The sequence below is a fragment of the Heterocephalus glaber genome, unplaced genomic scaffold (genome assembly GCF_053883595.1).
Source record: "Heterocephalus glaber isolate CG9 unplaced genomic scaffold, H.glaber_assembly_v1.0 deba00001497, whole genome shotgun sequence".
Lineage (NCBI taxonomy): Eukaryota > Metazoa > Chordata > Mammalia > Rodentia > Bathyergidae > Heterocephalus > Heterocephalus glaber.
In genome coordinates, this window is record NW_028258320.1 from 62,996,556 (window position 1) to 63,015,239 (window position 18,684).

Here is an 18,684-nt window from a genome sequence, read left to right on the forward strand (position 1 = left end):
GAAACCCAGAAGGTTTCTGACTCTCTGGCTATGGGTAAGTCTTTTTCCTCCTCACTCTAACAGCTGAGAGCCACGGATGCATTTGAAATGTGGTGGACCTGAAAATATTGGTATGTTCAGGGCTGACTGGTCATTCCGAAGGGTAGCTTGGACAGCAGGCCGGTGGTGACAACAAGCCTGGGAAATGAAGATTGAACTGAATTCTGGTTCCTCCTTCAGAAAACTGCCTTCTTGCAGTTCTTAGCCTTGCTAACCTGCGGCCTGCATCTCTGAAGAGGCCAGATGGACTGGCACTGGGGGAGCTGTTTCCATGAGCTATGAGAACTCTCCTGCTTCCCTCAAACTTTGAAGCTCTGGGGCAGGAAAAGCCAGCAGATAATGAGTGGGGACTGGACAAACTCCTCTCTACAGCTGCCAGGGAATACTTCTGAGCTAAAGAGGGATAGTGAAATCTGAGGTCTGAGAGATAGCCCAAGCCAATCAGCTTACTTTATGGAGAGAAGCTGAGGTTGGATAGGGGATCTGGGGAGGGGAAGGAGGCACTGAAGACTGTGCCAACAACTGAAGATCAAATGGAGGTTAACTGCGTCTCCCGACTTCCGGGCCTGCCCAAGGGGGTGCCACCTACTGACTTAGACTCTTCTCCCAGCACTGCTCTACTGCCCACCCTTCCTTTCAGTCTTCCAAACACTCTTTATTAAGCACCTAGTCTGTGTAGCTCTGGGGGCACACAAAAGCTTGTGAAATCTGCCCCTACCCTGAGCAATTTAACAGCTAGCAGGGAAGAAAGTCGTGTTAACCGAATGAAAAGCCGAAGATAAAGGGCTCTACTCAGGGACTTAGGCAGGCACCTCTTTCCCCTTCTGGCCTCAGATGAACCCCAGCTTCCATCTGCATCCTGAGAGCAAGGGGTAGGAGTAGAAAAGGGGAATGATAGAGGATTTGAAAGACAGAAGCTGTGAAAGAGGGCTGAGGGAAGTCCAGGTGTGTACTGTGTAATGTGTGCAGGTGTACCCAGGTGTGTGTGCAGGATTACCCAGGCGTGTGTAAATGTGTGTATATGTGTGTGCAGCAGTGTGCATATGTGCAGAGGTATGTTGTGCATAGCTGGAATCTGTGGTCAGATCCTCCTTTCTTTCTCTTCGGTAGGTGTTGGTAGGAGCTGGGTGGTCAGCAGCGTGTCTGCTGGAGGGAAGGCAGCGGTAGATGTTTATGGTGCTTTCTGGGGTCATGTATATTCTCATGTTCTTGGCTTGGCCAAAATTTTAAGAATGAAGAATTTAATAATCCCTTGGCAGTGGCCTTCCCACGTGGGCCTTGGCTTCAGCGGATCCAGTTCCTCCCTTTATGCCTGTATTTACCCTTGGTAATCTTCCCCAGCTCAAAAGGCCTGCCCCACCCAGCTTTGGAGGCCTTCATCTCGGGCCAGGTCACAGGAGCCCCTTCTGAAGATGGAGAGTCAAGTGCCTGGCGGAGCCAGACCAGGAGCTTGGCTCCTCAGTGGGGCACTTTATATACTAAGGACTCTTGATATGATCCATTTGAAAAAAAGAATGATTCAAGTAGTAGGACCTAGGCCTAATCTTTATGATAAAAAAAAAAAGGAAAAAGAAGGAAATCTAATAACCCATAGTCCCTGAATGTTTTTTCTTAAAAATGCAGTTGCGATCCAAGAGAAAGGCCTGGGAAACTGACCTGATTAGATAAAGCTGGAGTGATCTGCATCCCTTTTGAGCAGGGTTATCACAGGTCTCTCACAAAGCACATGCTGGCTGTGGTGATGAGGGTTCCCCCATCCACCCAGAGAGAAGCCTGGCCTCTGAGCTGCGTGGCTGATGCTATCTTCAGGCCCTGCCTGCTGGAAGGGAAAGAAGTGGAAATGCAGGTACATCCGGACAACAGAGGTAGAACCTGTGCACGCACAGACACGTCGAGGCTGGTGGGCCAGGCCCTTTGAAGAAATTCATGTGCTCCTGGAGCAGGATGGGTCATTGTAAAAACTGTCCTCAGTCTGTCTCTTCTCCAGAAAAGATGACAATACTTGCAGATGGGGACTGCTGTGAGGAAGGGGTTCTTTCAGTTCTCTCTTGCCCCAGTAATGGGGTGAGGGGCTACAGCAAGAGAACATGCTCCACGTTACAAAGAAGTACTGGTAGGCAGATCTGATCTGTCCCCAGAGAGAAATGGGGGTATTAGCATGGCAGCTGCAAGAGGGAGGGGCAAGGCACAGAGAATCCCCATTAAATTGGGCAAAGAGGGTTTAGGGCGGCCTTTAGACATGGTTTCTTACAGTCTTTTCCAGATTCGATATTTGGGATTAAAATCCTAGCTGTGCCTTATAAAGACAAAAATCCACCAGATGCGTTTGCTGTTGCACCATAGAGTCACCAGGGCAGAGACCTGGGCTCTGAGGATCTCCACTGTGTTCTCCATGCCTCCCATATAGGCCCTGCACAATAATATTATTGAAAGTTGAATAAACAAGTGAAGTTTAATGGTTAAGCCTATGGGATCTGTGATTAGGCTGCTTGGATTCAAATCACAAATGCCTAATGACATGAATCATCATGCAAAATAGACCCTACAAATCCCCTGTGCTCCACTCCATTAGCTCCCTCTCTTACCCAAACTGGCAGAGGTAATTTTTCTTTTTTTTTTTTGGTACCAGGGATCCAACTCAGGACCTTGTGCTTGCAAGGCATGTGTGGTTTCGCTGCCTGCTGTGCAAGTGCAAGGACCTGAGTTAGATCCCCCGTACCCCCCAAAAAAAAAAAAAAATCTTAGGTCAGGCAGACTGTAAGGAGAGCATTCTTATAATAGTAAATGGGAGGAATTAAGCTGATAAGGAATTCGTCCCTCCCCAGGTGAATCTTTTCTCTAACTACTGGGTTCTCAAGGAACCAGGATGTCTTCAGCTGATGTAAGTAATCTTGGCCTTGAGTAGCACAGCATCATGGGCCCACTGAGGTCTTAGCTGTGACTGGCGGCAATAAAGGAGTTATGTCTCAACATGCCATAGCCAGGCCCTATGCAGGCATAGAAGCTTTTTTATGTCAGGCCATTGATTTTTGCAACCATCCCATTCTTAGCACCATTTTACAGGTAACAAAGTGAAGATTCTGGGCTGAGAGTTGAGTTGTGGATAGCATGGACAAGGCCCTGGTTTGATCCCCAGCACAGGGAGAGGGAGGCAGATGGGAGGGGGGAAGAGAGAAGGAAGTAAGGTAGGGGAGGAGGGAGGATAGGAGAGGAAGAAGGAGGGGGAGCAGAGGGGGAGGACCTCCAGAAACCTCTGGGGGTTGGGGTGGGGGTGGGGGGATGAGGGTGTTAACTTGCCCACATGGCAGAATTGGGGTTTCACCCCAGGTCTGACTGATTCCAAATTCTTCACTCTAAGTCAGTGGTTTTCAAATTCTTTGTTTCCTGAGCTTCTTTATACTATGAAAGTATTCGCAAAAGCTTTTAGGAGGATTGTATCTATCAGAAATTAAAACTGAGCAAAGCACCGTGGTGCACATCTGTAATCCCAGCACTCTGGGAGCCTGGGGCAGGAGGATCACAAATTCAAGCCTCACCTCAGTAACTTAGTACCTTAGTATGACCCTGCCTCAAAATACACACACACACACCCCCAGCTGAAGATATGGCTCAGTGCAGTGGCCCTGGGTTCAATCTCCAGTACCATAAAAAAAAAAGAGGAGGAGAAGGAGAGGGAGAGAAAGAGGGAGAAACTAAAACTAAGAAAAACTGGAAAGTTCTTATTTCTCATAAAGTAACCATATTAAACCCAGTACACATTATTAATACACATAACTTTAAAATGATAATTAACTATATTTTCCAAAACAACAAAAAGAGGGAAAAGCGGCATTTTTTACATTTTGCATAATTCTTTATTGTCTGCCCTAACAGAAGACAGCTGGCTGCTTGTATTTGCTTATGATTTCAATCTGTTGTGAGACCACATAACGTACAGACTAGAAAATGCAATGTGATGGTACACTTTGGGAGAATGAGACTGGAAGAGGCAAATATGTACTTACTGCTTCTATGAAACTTGTTTTAAACTCATCAGCCCCAGAAAAGGTCTTGGGGACCCTCCACCAGTGCCTGGGTCAGACTTTGAAAACTGCTGCTCTGTGCCACTTAAGACCTCAGTCTTTCTCTTGGTCCTCACAGGTCCCAGCACTTCCTGCCCATCCTCCAGGACCAGCCTAGACCTCACGCATGCCCACTCCAGGGTTCACACGCGTGGGTGAAAACAGGAGGCCTCTGCTCTCTGCCTTCATCCCTTTGACTTAGAAAAGAGCAGCCACTGAGCTTGCCTCCCCTCCAGGATCTGGAGAGAAGCTGCTGGAGGTCACCGCTGGTGCTGTTCCTACACTAGACAGGGACATGGGGTGAGGGGTGGGGGGACCTGGTGTGTCCAGGCTTCATGGGACTCTGTGAGATCAGCTTTATGATTCTCCTGTGACCCAAGTCAATTACTAACACTGGGTAAGAGAGAGGGCTAACCGAGAGGAACATAGGGGATTTGTAGGGTCTATTCTGCACGATGATAAGCTGGTGGATACATGTCATTATGCATTTGTGGAACTCATATAATGTACAAGGACAAGAATGGGTCCTAATGCAAACTCTGGGCTTCACTGAACAATTACGGGTCAATACTGGCAAATCTGCTGTAAAAAGTGCACCAGCCTAATGCAAGATTTAAGAATAGGGGAGCGTGCGGGGGTGGTCTGAGGGAACTTGGTACTTTACAATCATTTTCTGTAAACCAAAAATGCCCTATAAAGCACTACATTAAAAACAAAAATCCTTAGGCTAGCACTCCTTTGTGCTTTAGTGGGGAGCCCTCCGTGGTATGGGTGCCTGTGTGGTCCAACAAACCTCTCAGCCAGTGACCTGATTGGGCCACCACCCTGGGACAGTGCCTCTCACACATCACTCTCCCCGATGAGATAGCATCTCGGGATCTTTTTCCCATGGACTTCCCTCTCTGCAGTCCACAGCATCATAGACTAGGATTTGGAGGATGTGATTCTGGCAGGGAGAGTAGTCATTACGGGACTGTTAGAGACAGCGGGCATCGTGGTAGGGAAGACCTCCCAGCCCCGCATCACAGGGATCACAGGCTCTCTCGCACAATAAAGAGCAAGAACAGTGGGTGCCCCCTTCCATGGCTAGAGAATCAGGTGGCCCAGTGAATCTGGAGGGAGCCCCAGCTCTTCTGTCCAGGCTACCTGGGGCTTCCTGTGGCTAAGAATTCAACAGGAAGGTATCTGGTGATGGAGTCATGGTGAGAAAACATGGCAACTGTCAGTTGATAGCTGGTGGCAGCAGAGAAACTTTGGCTTGCTGGAAACGTTTCCTCGCCCTCAGTCATGTTTTAAACTCAACCAGCCAGCCTTGGGGATTTGGACCACAGGGCTGGGGTGAGAGTGCAGGCAAGAGGCACCTGGGTTGTCTGGCTCGACAGGGGCTGACTCGCAGGACTGCACAGCGCCCAGGGCACCTCTCTCCTCAGCCCCTGTGCCCTAGTCCTGGCCCTGCTGTACAATATGCTTTACCTTGGTAGCTAAATGAGGTGTTACCTGGCTTCACCACACCTGAGTTACCCACACTGTGAATAGTTTTCCATGTGGTCCTCTCCTGGATTTCTCCAACCTCTGTACATCTTTGTCCCTGGCTCCTTCGGGGCTCGCAGGCTCCAGAAATGTACTTGACGCTGGGACGTTCCTTCCACCGCCCACTGAGCACACAGACTCTCAGATAAAAATGAGCTCCGCAGACAATAAGTAGTTGTTCTGAGATTGAAAGTGGAGACCACAGTGACAGGGCATGGGGGAGGTCTCCCCAAGTGCTTTTGCAAGACTTTCCATGTTCCGGATGGGAGTGGCTATATGCTGTGTGGGAGAACAGCATTGTAGTGACCCTCTCAAAGAATTTGTTTCCTTTCTTTCTCTCTTTGCTCAACCTAATTGGTAATATTATAACTTTCAATTTAATCATTGACCTAAATGAGTTGTGTTTTTATCTCAGCAGGAGCCTGGCCTGGCTGCAAGAAGCAGCTGCAGGGCTGAGTGAGAGGGAAACACTTCCTAGAATATTTGCGCTGGCAAATGACACCACTTCTGCTCACAGATAAGATGGAGACTTGCTCGAGCTATGTTTTAAAATCATAAAACAAAACAAAACAAAACCTTAGTCTCCGGCTAGAGATAAGCTAAATGTTGGTCTGCAGCGTCAGGGAGCTGAAGAGAGCACAATCATACCAGCATTGCTGAAACCAAGATCATAAGCCACTCAGGTTTGCAAAAATTCTCCAGGTGCACAATAAACTCCTTAATATCTTAGGTTCTTGAGCTTGGGTGAGGTTAACTATTAAAAGGGGACACAAAGTACTTCTAACACAAGCTGCAATTTATTTAAGACATGCACCTTTCCTGGCGCTTCCTTAGGCAGGTCTCTCCTTAGGCCTTGCACTTTTCCTGGCTCTTGGGAGATCTGTAGATTTGCTCCCTGCTGGGATTAATGGTGTTGGCCTTCATAGTGATGTTAAAGGAGCTGGCTCCTTTCCCACCATGGGATGGATGATGTTCCTCGCTCAGTGTCCACTGTGGTCAGAAAGACTTGCAGCTGTAGAATCTGTGGGGAGAGATCATCAGAGCATTTCTCCTCCAGCTTGTGACTGGAACTTGATGCCAGGCTGCATGGGAGATTCCTGTTTCCTTTCTTCCTCAGACTGAGCAGATTGCATCCTTCATTGTAGACGCACACATGCTATAACTTTTGTGTGCTTGAATCTTCTTTTATAGGCCTCTTGTTTTAGTATCTTTGATCTGGAGCATGCCGTCACATTTTCCTTAAAGATACCAATCATCTAGTGAAGCACAGAGGAGGAGAAAATGCTCTTAAATAACTTCTCAAACCAAATTTAAAGCATACATTAATTATTTTGAATTCTTTCAGGAATCTCCCTCTCCTATCTCCTGTTCTCATCTGGTTTTTGAAAGAGAAATTTCTACAGCCATAAAGGGTATGGGCCTCATCTGAGCTGGCCAGCTACCTTATGTCTTAGATGACACACTGTGTTCACAACGTGAAGTTTTTCATTTGGTCTAATTGGTATGGGATAATATTTCAGGACCAGAGAATTAAAATTTATTTTTAATCTTTTTAAAACCAGGAGGAGTCTCAGCAATCTTTTAATCAAACTTATGCCATTGTCGTTAGGATTCCTTATGCCAACGACCCTGCTCAAAGAAAAGGAGCCACCAGAGTCCCTCTATCTTATTGGGAGGGTGGAGGGGAGACCCCAGAACCAAAGGGTGGGGTCCAGGTGTCAGGAAGCTCGAGGATTTCGGAAGGAAGTGCTGCAACACAGGCTGCCCATGTCTCTTGTGAGCTTATTCACCTTAGGTAATCAATGCTGCTGATCCCTGTAGAGTCACATCTTCGGAGCTCATGTCCAAAAAGAGAAAGGAAGATGTTTCTAGTTTGTAGAGTCAAAAAGAAGAAAGGAAAGAGAAAAAAAGAAAGAAAAGGAAAGAAAGAAGAGAGAAAAAGAAAGAGAGAGAAAAAGAAGGAAGGAAAGGAAATCCAGGGAAGGATCTGATTTGCTCAACTTAGGTCACGTGCTCAACCCAGCACACAGTGCTCCTGGAGAGGTGGGGGCTGGGCACACACCTCTTACGGGTGCAAAAGGGACGCGCCAGAACATTCAAGCCACTGTGCCTCAGGAGGGTGGCAGCATCGCCACACATCTGCTGACGCCCCAGTAGAGGGGATTAGTCTCACAATGCAAGGTCACTCGTCTCTATGTGCCAAAATGCACCTGTTACAGTTTGGGCCTAGATGTTCCCCCAAAGCCTCATGTGGTCATAGGCTTGATCTAGAGTGTGTGAAGCTGGAATTGACTCATGATGCAGTGCTAGGCTCAAGGGCACTAGGATTAAGGGTGTGAGTGCTACCTGCCCTGAGTAGTCTGAATAAGATAAAAGGGGCAGGGAGACGCTGTAAAACTCTGGTTACCTTTGCTGCCTTATGCGCGCCATGTTGTTTCTCCTCTGCGATGCTTGTTTGCCGTCCCAGCTTCTGAGCCAGCTGGTTATGGACTGAAACCTCTATGAACTGTAAGCCAAATAAACCTCTTCCCTTTTAACTCTGGGCATTGGGTATTTTGTCTCAGCAATGACAGAAAAGTAACTAACAGAGCACCCCTCTTCTTGCCGTTAGAGAAAAAGATGAAGACAGGTACAAGCACCCAATGATAAATGTAAACACATTGTATACCTAAAATGTACCAACAAAAGAATAAAATTTAAAAAAAAGAGAAAAAGATGAGGGGGCTGGAGATTTAGGTCAGTGGTTCTGCCGCCTGCCTCGCAAGCACAATGTCCCAAGTTCGATCCCTGGTACCAAAAAAAGAAAAAGAAAAAAGAAAAAAAGATGAGTTGGCATGGTGGCACATGCTTGTAATCCCAGCACTCAGGAGGCGGAGGCAGGAGGATTGCTGTGAGTTCGAGGTCAGCCTGGGCTACAGAGTGAGACTCTGTGTCAAAATGCAAAAAAAAAGAAAGAAAGAAAGAAAGAAAGAAAAAAGATATAAGGATAAAACACTCTAAAGCCTTAACCATCCTGAACCCTCAATTAACTAGAAATCTCTTTTTCATTCAGCTGAGGGGAAAAGTAGCAGGAAGCCTCAGGGCTTTATTTCACAGTCTTGCTCTTGGAGAATGTTCCAGGGAACACATACACATGGCTTCATCTCCCACTAGGTCCACATATTTTTTACGCTTTTTAAAAACTGTGATAAAATATACATAACAAGAGTCCTACAGCCCTGTCTTTCCTGATGGGTTTATGAGTTTCTAGTCTGGGATGCTGGGAAAATTATCTAAGTCGCCTGAGATTTAGTTCCTTCAGTTGACAGATGGCTGACGAAAAAGACTAAGATGACATTTCTGGGCTGCTTTGAAAATCTAAGACTTCTGGCCAGGTGTGTGGCTGCACACCTGTAGTCTCAGCAAGTGCGAAGCTGAAGCAGGAGGATTGCCATGAGCCAAGACCAGCATAGGCTGCATAATGAGTTCAAAGTCAGCATAGAATATGGGTTGACCTGGAATACATGACAAGATATCGTGTCTCAAGAAAAAAACCCCAAAACTAATAATACTTCTCAAATTCACTCATTAATCAAATAAGTACCTGTGGGACTTTAGGAAAATGGATTCCTGAGCCTCACTCCCAAGCTCTGAGTTTAAAGTAGGACTGAGGCCTGGAGGTTGGCATCTTCACTAAAATATTTAGGAGAAGTGGATGAAGCAGGTTTAAAATTCATCACTGAAATCCAACTCAGAAGCTACCCCCACACTCAGACTCTGATTCAAAGAAGGAGCTTGGTAGATGCTGGTCCTTACCATTTCCTCCCTCTCGCTTATCTTTCTTGTCTTTTTTCCCCTGATACTTGGAAGTGAACTACTCAGGGCCTTTGCCCTGATCTACATCCCCAGTAAATTTTTATTTTTCTAAATTTTGAGACAGAGTTTTGCTATGTTGTCCAAGCTGGGCTTGAACTTGTGGTCTTCCTGCCTCAGCCTCCCAGAATACTGGAAATACAGGTGTGTGTCACCTGGTTTTTAGGTTTTTGGGTTTTTTTAGTATGTGTTTGCTGTACATAATGTTTACACTCCTGGTGGGGAGTTGGTATATGTACGTAGCATATATTAATCCCATCTTTTTAATCTCCTTCCTCTCTGCTCCCTCTACCCCTTGATCTCTTTTCTGTTTGAGAAACATCTATCTCCCGACTTCCTATTATCCACTTTTTATTTTGCTCTTTATGTGTAGCCTGAGTTTCTTTTTTTTTTTGTACACAAGAACTTATGTTTATTGCAAACAAACAAACAAACAAAAAAGAGAGGGGGAAAGAAAGAAAATGGTCAGAAAAGCACAACATGTAAGATTAAGAATTTAAAAACGTCTTACATTCTGCCCTAATGGCAGCATAATTAATAGCAACAAATGGACGTCTTGCTGCCTGCCACAATCGAAGGGTATTTTTGCAGACCTGACGAGCAAATTTTGTGAAATACGTTGTGTGGAGGAAGAAAGCTTGGCGCGTCTTCACAGGAGACTTTGGGCTCCCAGTGTTTCGGACTGGCATTCCCTGCATGGCCTGCCGGGACAGGTGACTTCTAACTCGGGCATCCTCTGATGATTGGCTGGGAGATAACTTCTCCTCTCCTGGCTGGGTGGGCATTTTAAGGCCTCTGTACTTTTTCCAGTACAGCCAACAAGTTGCACACAATCTACACTGCATGTTAGGTGGGCCCCAGGAATACCACTGGTGAGATTGTGTAGCCTAGAAGCTCTCACAGGCTCGACCTAAGAGGGGATTCTGGGGCTGGAACGTGCTCCCCACAGCTCCATTCACAGTGCCAGGCTTGCCATTGCTGGTGGATATTTGGTTGGGGTTTGGTTTGTAAGTTGGGATATATACTTGTTTCAGTTTACTCTCAGCTTCTGCAGCTTTTAGACGTTTCTGCTGCACATATCTGTCAGTAGTTTTCCACATGTAATAATATTCAATGATGTTCGTCAATGATTTCCAAGGGAGAAAGTCTTGACGTATATCATTGAAGTCTTTGCCATATTTTCCAATGCCTCTTCAAATAAGCTAGCTTCAGAGGCTGACCATTCTTCCATTTCATCTCTGCATAAAACAGGTCCTCCAAGTGGTACCAAGACACTAATTGCACTGCTCAAGTCATAGCCATGTCTGTACAACGTATCCATAGTGTGAAACAAGGTGATGTCTCGGGAAGCAGCAGCTGCGGTCATGTGCAAGCTCGGCTGCCTCACAGAGCTGCTGCAATCGAGAGCTCAAGCAAATGTCCCAATGGCACGTGCTACAACTAAAAACTGGTCAATCTGTCGGTCCGTAAGTGGGCTATTTGGATCCCAAACTTTCACCTCCAATTTCGACTGTTCCCTCTCATCTGATTCTCCTTCTAGGAGCATTTCTGGAATGTCTGCTTGGTGTCTAGGACCCACTCTGATTTCACCTTTGTCAGCTAATAAGGTCTTCACTGAGGGGTCATAGACCGATGAGTAGAAAAATGTGTCCTCTTTATCAAGATATGACAACACGGACTCTGTCTCATTCAAAAGGGCAACACTGCATTTTCCCCTGATATGTGTTGCGGGTAGAGATTCATACTGGCGTGACAAAAAGAGCTCCCGATGTTTCAATTGGTATTTCTGTTTATCAGTCAAGTCGATCTCCACTATTGTTTCAGATTCTTCCTCAATTTCCTCTTGTTGAGTTCTTCTATTCTTCTAATTAGGTAAGGGTTGCTGGAGGAATTCTCAAAGTAGATATAATCTCCGACCCGGTACGTGTTGGCCGCCGTGTCGGCGCGCCCGCCCGCCGAGCGGAGCAGAGCCGAGCCCCGCCCGCCGCTCCGCCCCTGAGTTTCTTATATAAGACAAACTGGCTTTTAGTTTTTTTGAGACAGGGTCTCATTATGTAGTCCGGGCTGGTCTTGAATTTGCTGAATTGTCCGGGTTGACCCCAAACTTGAGATCTTCCTGTCTCACCCTCCAAGTGCTGGGATTACAGGCATGCGCCACTATGGCCAGCAGTCTCTGTCTTCTTTATTCCCTACTGTGAAGATAAAACAAATGATGATTGCATTCTAAGGGACACTGCCAATGATGACCATGTCATAACAACAGCAGAAATTCTAATAGCTTATTTTCTACTCTAGACAACTAATCAGGCATCTCCAACTATAAGGGTTTGGCAGTTCTGGTTATAAAACCAGTCATTTTATTCATTTGTTTTTGTTATGCATGTGAGTACAATGGCACTGAGTGTGATGCAAATCTGCGGAGGAGAGTGTCAGGTGGGGGAAGGCAGAAGGAACCATGTCATGTTGTGTAGAAGGGAGAACTCCTGGGAGATATTCATGCCGACCTGAGACTTCAATGCAGGGAAGAAATCAGTGACTTTACATCAAACAAACCAGATTAATGTTCTTTTCTTCTTCCTTTTTTGTTCCCGTCAAATTATAAAAGGAGTGGACAGAGAGAATGTTGTACATGTAATTTGTTCCAGGCTTGAATAAAGTGTATTTGTGTCTTATGAAATCCTATGAGAAAAATGTAATTCAAATTGGCTTGGAGATGAGGGCTGTCAAATAGATTGAAAACTGGATTATAAACCAAGACTAATGAGAGCCCACAATGTGCACAAAGTTGGGGATGAAGTCCAGGAGAATCTCTGCAAGGTCTTACAGGGGAGGTAAACAGCCTATTAATTAAGGTAGCAGATGGTAGTAAATTGGGAGATGCTTCAAATTCCAAGGACAGAAAAAGAAATGAAAGCATGGGAGTTGGATTGGGTTGTTAGAAACCCCAGCATGAAATCAATGACAGGGAAATAATAAGAGCTGCAGGAAGCCCTGGAAGCAAGCAGTATTTGGAGGACCAGGGGGTGAGAAAGAAACTAGAAACAGCAGTAGAACAGGGAAAGGGAAGGGGCTACTGCAGAAGGTTGTCTGCAACGCAGTGGGATGGTTTCAGGACCCAGAGGCTTGGTTGGGGCATGTGTGCTCCAGCTGAAAGCAGCACATTTCTTGGTAGGAGTCATCTCAAGAAGGCCTCCCCAGTGGGTGTTTGCAGGCATGGAAGCTGCCTGGGTAGAAGGGACTAAATTGGATGTAAGTTGAAGAAATAAAATTAGCACGGCAGGGCGGGGGGGGGGGGGCAGGTGAGCTGAGGTAACCGGTGCAATTTGGCCAGAGCTGGAAGGTAGAGTGGTGCAGTAGAGGGACTGGGCTTTGGATTTCAGGTGCTGCCACTACTGGCTCTGCCCACTTGACTGAGAATAATTACAGCCTTTCAGAGCCTTGCTTTCCCCTCTACTATAACATGAAGATAAGATTTCCAACTTTCTGTAGATACCACAGGCTTGAATGACATTTGCATTCAGATCACCCTTGGAACACGTGCGGACTCTTCCCTGTGTCCCCGTGTAATCAATGTGATCAGTTTAGACTTGTGGAGAGGAGGATGAGGGACATTTGGGGAAAGGGGTAGCAGCGATACTGCTTTTATGTGCAGAGGGGCTGTCTGTATCCTCCTCTTATTACAGTGGAGTCACAATTCAAGTGTTAAGATTACAAAGCTACCACATGAACTGAAAATCACATATGGTCAAAATTATCCTTGAAAAATCCCTGAAATTGCCCATAAAATATAGTACTGTGCTGTCTCTCAAAAAGTTCTTTTCAGCCGGTTTTTCCTTCAGTGTTGGAACTGATCACAGTGTGAGTTGTTTTTGTTTTTCTTTCAGTTGAGCCCAGGTGAAGCAGTTGTCTTGTATTCCTGGGTCAGGCAATATGAAAATGCTATTTTTTTTAAAATGCTGAAATAGCACTTGGCATGGTGAGATTGCCCACAGCTGGGCAGGAGGGATGCTCAGGAGCCAAGGGCAGGACTGGGCTCCAAGTGCCAGCTGACCGCACACCTCTGCTGGGCAGGTGGGAATGTGATTCGTTATTCTCTCTCTGTTCTTCGTTCAGAGTGCTACACGAGATACCATAGATGGGGCCATGGTTTTTAATATGTGTTCCCCACAGGTTCATGTGTTGAAGGGCTTGGTCCCCAGCCTGTAGTGCTATTTGGAGATGGTATAATCTTTAATTGGTGAGCTTTAGTTGAAAGAAGTTGAGTCACTGGGTGCATTTCCTTGAGGGGTATATTGAGATTCTGGCCCTTTTTTGTCTCACTTTTGCCTCTGGGCTGCCATGAGGTGAGTAATTCTCCATACCACATACTCCTGCTGTGATATTTCTGCCTCTCCCCAGGCTCAAAAGTGATAGATCCAACCAACCAGGGACTGAACCCTCTGAAACTTGAGCCAAAAGAAAACTTTCCTTCTTATACTTATATACTTATACTTATAAACAACTTTATCTCAGGGATTTTATCATAGTAACACAAAGCCAACTAACATAGATGGGATGACTTCAACAAGAGACATTTATTTCTCACAGTTTGGAAACTAGATCAGGGTCAGGATGCTGCAGATTTGGCATCTGGTGAGGGTTCTCTTTTTGGTTTCCAGACAGTTACCTTCTGATTGTATCCTCATGGCAGAGAAGGCAAGCTCTAGTCCCTAATCTTTAGGGATGCCACTCTCAAGACCTCTTCTAAACCTAATTAGTTTTCCAAAGTCTCACTTCCTAATACCATGTGAGTTTAAAGTTTTGACATATGAATTGGAGAGGGGCACAAAAATGTAGTCCATAACAGAACTGAATTTGCAAACCCTCTGAGTGGAAGCAAGTGTAATGGACCAGACTGGGGGACTTTGGTTGCAAAGAAAATGTGCACAACCGGACTCCACACTGATCAGCTTTCTAGCCCCCCTGCTCAACTAGCTATGGCTAGGCACAAAAGAGGTGGCAGTGCCAGAGGATGTGAGCCTCAGGAAGAAGCTGCCTACTTGTGGCCCAGCATAAGACTGGTGAACTGGGCAGCCTGACTGACTGTGCACCTTGTGTCACCAATGCCTAGTGTCCCTCCCCGGAGGAAGGTGTGTTCCTCCCTGATTTAGACATGGCTCAGGTGTGGGGCTCTTGCACTGCTTTTCCTCCCAAGGAGCTAAGCCATATGAAGACTTGCATTAAGAATACCATAAATGATAGCATATACACCTTCTGTTCCGAAGTTGGATGCTTGCTTTAAAAATATATTTGTTGCTTAAAAATATCTTGGGGACTATTCCTATTGCTACATAAAGAACTTCCTTCGTTTGTTAGTGAAGTAAAATTTATACAACATAAAATTCACCATTTTAATGAAGTATAAAATTCAGTGGCTTCCAGTACATTCGTAGTATCACTACTGTCTGATCGCAGAATATCTTTGTCATCCTGGCATCTCTTCAACAGTCTCTCTCCACTGGTCTCCATTTGCATTTCCCTAGTGATTAATGATGTTGACTGTATCTCTTCTTTGGAGAAATATCTATTCATGATATCTGCCCATTTTTTGTTTTTTCTTGTTGTGGATGTTGAGTTCTAAGAGTTCTTTATTCTGAATACTAAACACTTATCAGTTATATATGATTGACAAATGTTTTCCCCTATTTTATGGATTATCTTTTCACTTTTGTTTTGTTTTTTGAGACAGGGTCTCACTGTGCAGTTCAGGCACTCACTGTGTACCCCAGGGTGACCTCGAACTCGAGGCAATCCTTCTGCCTCAGCCTCCCGATTGCTGGGATTACAGGTGTCACCACACTTGGCTCTTTTCATTTTTCTTGATAATATCATTTGATGCCCAAATGGGTTTTAATTTAGATGAAGTATAATTTATTTTTTCTTTTCTTTCTTTCTTTCTTTCTTTTTGGTACCAGGAATCAAACTCAGGGACTCACACTTGCCAGGCAGGTGCTGCACTGCTGAACTACATTCCTGGCCCCTTTGATACCCTATCTAAAATCCATGACCAAATCAAGATCATGAAAATTCACTTTTATATTGTCTTTTAAAAGACATGTAGGGAAATGCTGGCAAGGCAGTGGGGGAAAAGGAACCCTTCTCCACTGTTGGTGGGAGTGTAGACTGGGGGAACCAATGTGGAAATCAGAGTGGAGATTTGTCAAAAAACTAAAACTAGAGATTCCATTTGACCCAGCTATTCCTCTGCTTGGTATCTTCCCCAAAGAATTAAAAGCATCATATTACAGTGATATATTCACACGCATGCTTATAGTAGGGCAATTTGTAATAGCTAAATCTTGGAAACAGTCCAACTGCCCCTCAATGGATGAATGGATAAAGAAGATGTGACTTTTTAATATAACGGAATACTACTCTGCCATAAAGAAGGATAAACTTGAGACATTTCTAGGTAAATTTATGCACCTTGAAACGATACTCTTAAGTGAAATAAATTAGACACATATGTTCAAGTATCACCTAGTTTCTCTGCTGTGAGAAATTGAAAGGGTAAATAAGGACCAAAATGTAAAATAGATATTGGGAAATGGGAAGCACATCTTCAAGAGGGTAGGAGAACAAGAATGAGGAAGTGGGAAAAGAATGGAGGGAAAAAAAGAAGAAAAAAACAAAAACAAAACTTTTATAAATAAAGAAGGAGGGAGGGTGTTGGGGGAAAAAGAAGAATGAAGAGATACCACGTACAGATACAAATTCCCTATGATGAATGTGATCACTATGTATACCTAAAATGTACCAATAAAATTAATTTAAAAAATAAAGAGATGGATGCAGAACATCAAAAGATACATAAATAAAATACATATATAGGTTGGTAGGTCACTTGCCTAGCAGGGGCCAGGCCCTGGGTCTGACCCCCAGCAACACACGTGTGTGTGTGCACACACACACATACACACACACACACACATTGTTTTGACACACATTTAAGCCTTTGATCCATTTTGAGATAATTTTTGTATATAGTATGAAGAAAGGATTCAACTCAATTCTTTTGCCCGTGCGTCATTTAAAAAAATCTCTGCATAACATTCTGTTCCTTAGTTTGTTTAACCAGTTTTCCATTCATCTGTACAATGTGGGTTGCTTCCAACCTTTTACTACTAAAACCAATGAGACAAGAACTATTCCCCCATATATAACCACTTTCTTATTTCTGAGCATATGTATGTGGGCTAAATCTCTGAAAATGGAATGGGAGGATCAAATGTTGATCTCCCATCTGCTCTTGTTGGGGGCTGAGTATGTGTGCCTGCCCTCTGGCCCTGGCTGAGGATCCTTTGCCCACCATCTTGCTGATCCTTTTGGATCTTTGCCAACCAGATGAGTAGTTTTAATGTGGATTTTTAAAAATTATGAACCAGGTTATACACTTTTCATATATTTAAGAGACTTTTATCACTTCCTTGCTATGAAGTTTTTCATAGCCTTAACCTATAGTTTCTGTTGGATTATTGGTCTTTGTTTTATAGGAGATAATTTTGGAGCAAATGAGATCTGAACCTGTAGTATGTTTTTCACTTACTCTTCAGATTTATAAATAGTGTTGGTTTTCTTCCCAGGGAAAAACATCAGGTAAAGTATTTCAATTATTTAAGACTTTAGAGTGAAGTAGCTACTTGTAATAGCCTTCCCCATTCCAATATTATAAATAATGCTTCATTTTTTATATCTTTATGATTTCAATGTATTATTTAATCTTTGAAGCACGTGGAATTATTTGGTTCTATGATGTGAGGCAGGGAAGGATGCCTTTTTCCCCTAGATAATTGAGGAAGTTGATTTTGAGTCACATAGTCTCGATTTCCCACAGTAAACAAAGCAATACAAATTCAGTTCTGACCCAAGGGAAGTTTAAACACACCTCACTTTTGGTCCAGGCAGGGAAGGTCATCTCTGGGCCCTGGAACCGGAGTGGCCTACTTACTCTTGGTTTTAACTGCTTGAAGAAGCATAGAATAGTGGTTCAGTGCAAGAGTCCAAGAGGTAAACAGACACGGTAAAAATTCTGCTCTCTCAATACCTACTTGTATGGCAAACAATGAAAACTTCTATTCTCTTTAATGGGATTTTTCTTCATCCATTAAATGGGACTAACACAGTACCTCGCAGGATGGCCGTGAGAAATAAACAGTATCCTGTATGCAAACTGCTCAGCATAGGACTGTTTCTGCCACGTAGAAGGTTCAGGGGACTGGCTGCCCCCGTCACTGCCATCATCATAGTCATAACCCTTATCTGACACTTCCTGACGGTTCCTACTCAGGTCTGCCTTTTCTGACACAGAAGAGCCTAGAAAGTGCAGCCTCCTTTCTTCCCTCATCCATCAGCTTATGCTACTAAGGGGATGGAGCCTTGGGTCTTGTTTAAAAACAATTTTTAGAAATAGCTACTAAAATCACTTCTTTATTTCCTTTCAGACTAAGAGGGTCCCTGCTACAAAGGCTCTTGGCATCCCCCTTGGCAGTTCCATCTGGAAGATCACTGGGCAGTGCCCCTCCAGAGCTGGGTGCTTCCAGTGTGTCTAGGGAGTGACTGGGAGAAACTGGGAGAATTAACCCTTAGTTTCCATTGCTCTGTGACCTTTAATGAGGCGGCCACCTCTTTCTCTTTCCAGCCTCCAGGAAGGGATGACACAATTCAGTGAACAAAAGAACCAAATTCTTGCCTTTTGAGCTTAGAAGGAGAAATAGATGAAGAGATAGGGTGCTGCCCCCAGGCCTTCAGGATAGGGGACTGACCCTGGGAAGGAAGAAAGTCCTAGCTGGGGATTCTGCTGCCCACCAAGCTTTGGGGGAAGGGCTGGCAAAACTCCAGGCTAGTTGAGAGATCCATTTCAGAGATTTCTGCCTCCTTCCCTCTTGCACCTGGGTCTGAAGCCCACCTGGCTGCCCAGCGATCTTTGGCAGGTTTGTCACGATGCTGCTTTACAGAAGGTTTCTGAATCTTGGGGAGGATTTAATTTTTATGGCTTAAACACTTGGAGGCTTAAACACTTTGGGACCCTCTTTAGACAACAGAATTCAAAATGATGCATAGGCAGTGTTTCCTTGGGGACAATGAAATGCTCTGGAATTTGTGGTGATCGCTGCACACTTGCAAGTACTGTATGTTAAAAATCACTGAGTTGAACACTTTAAAA

General features: G+C 44.7%; 1 pseudogene; it reads right to left on the reverse strand.

The window, feature by feature from the left end:
- Nucleotides 1-9,903: 9,903 nt before the first annotated feature.
- On the reverse strand, nucleotides 9,904-17,865 carry LOC101706797 (metastasis-associated protein MTA3 pseudogene; annotated as a pseudogene).
- Nucleotides 17,866-18,684: the final 819 nt, after the last annotated feature.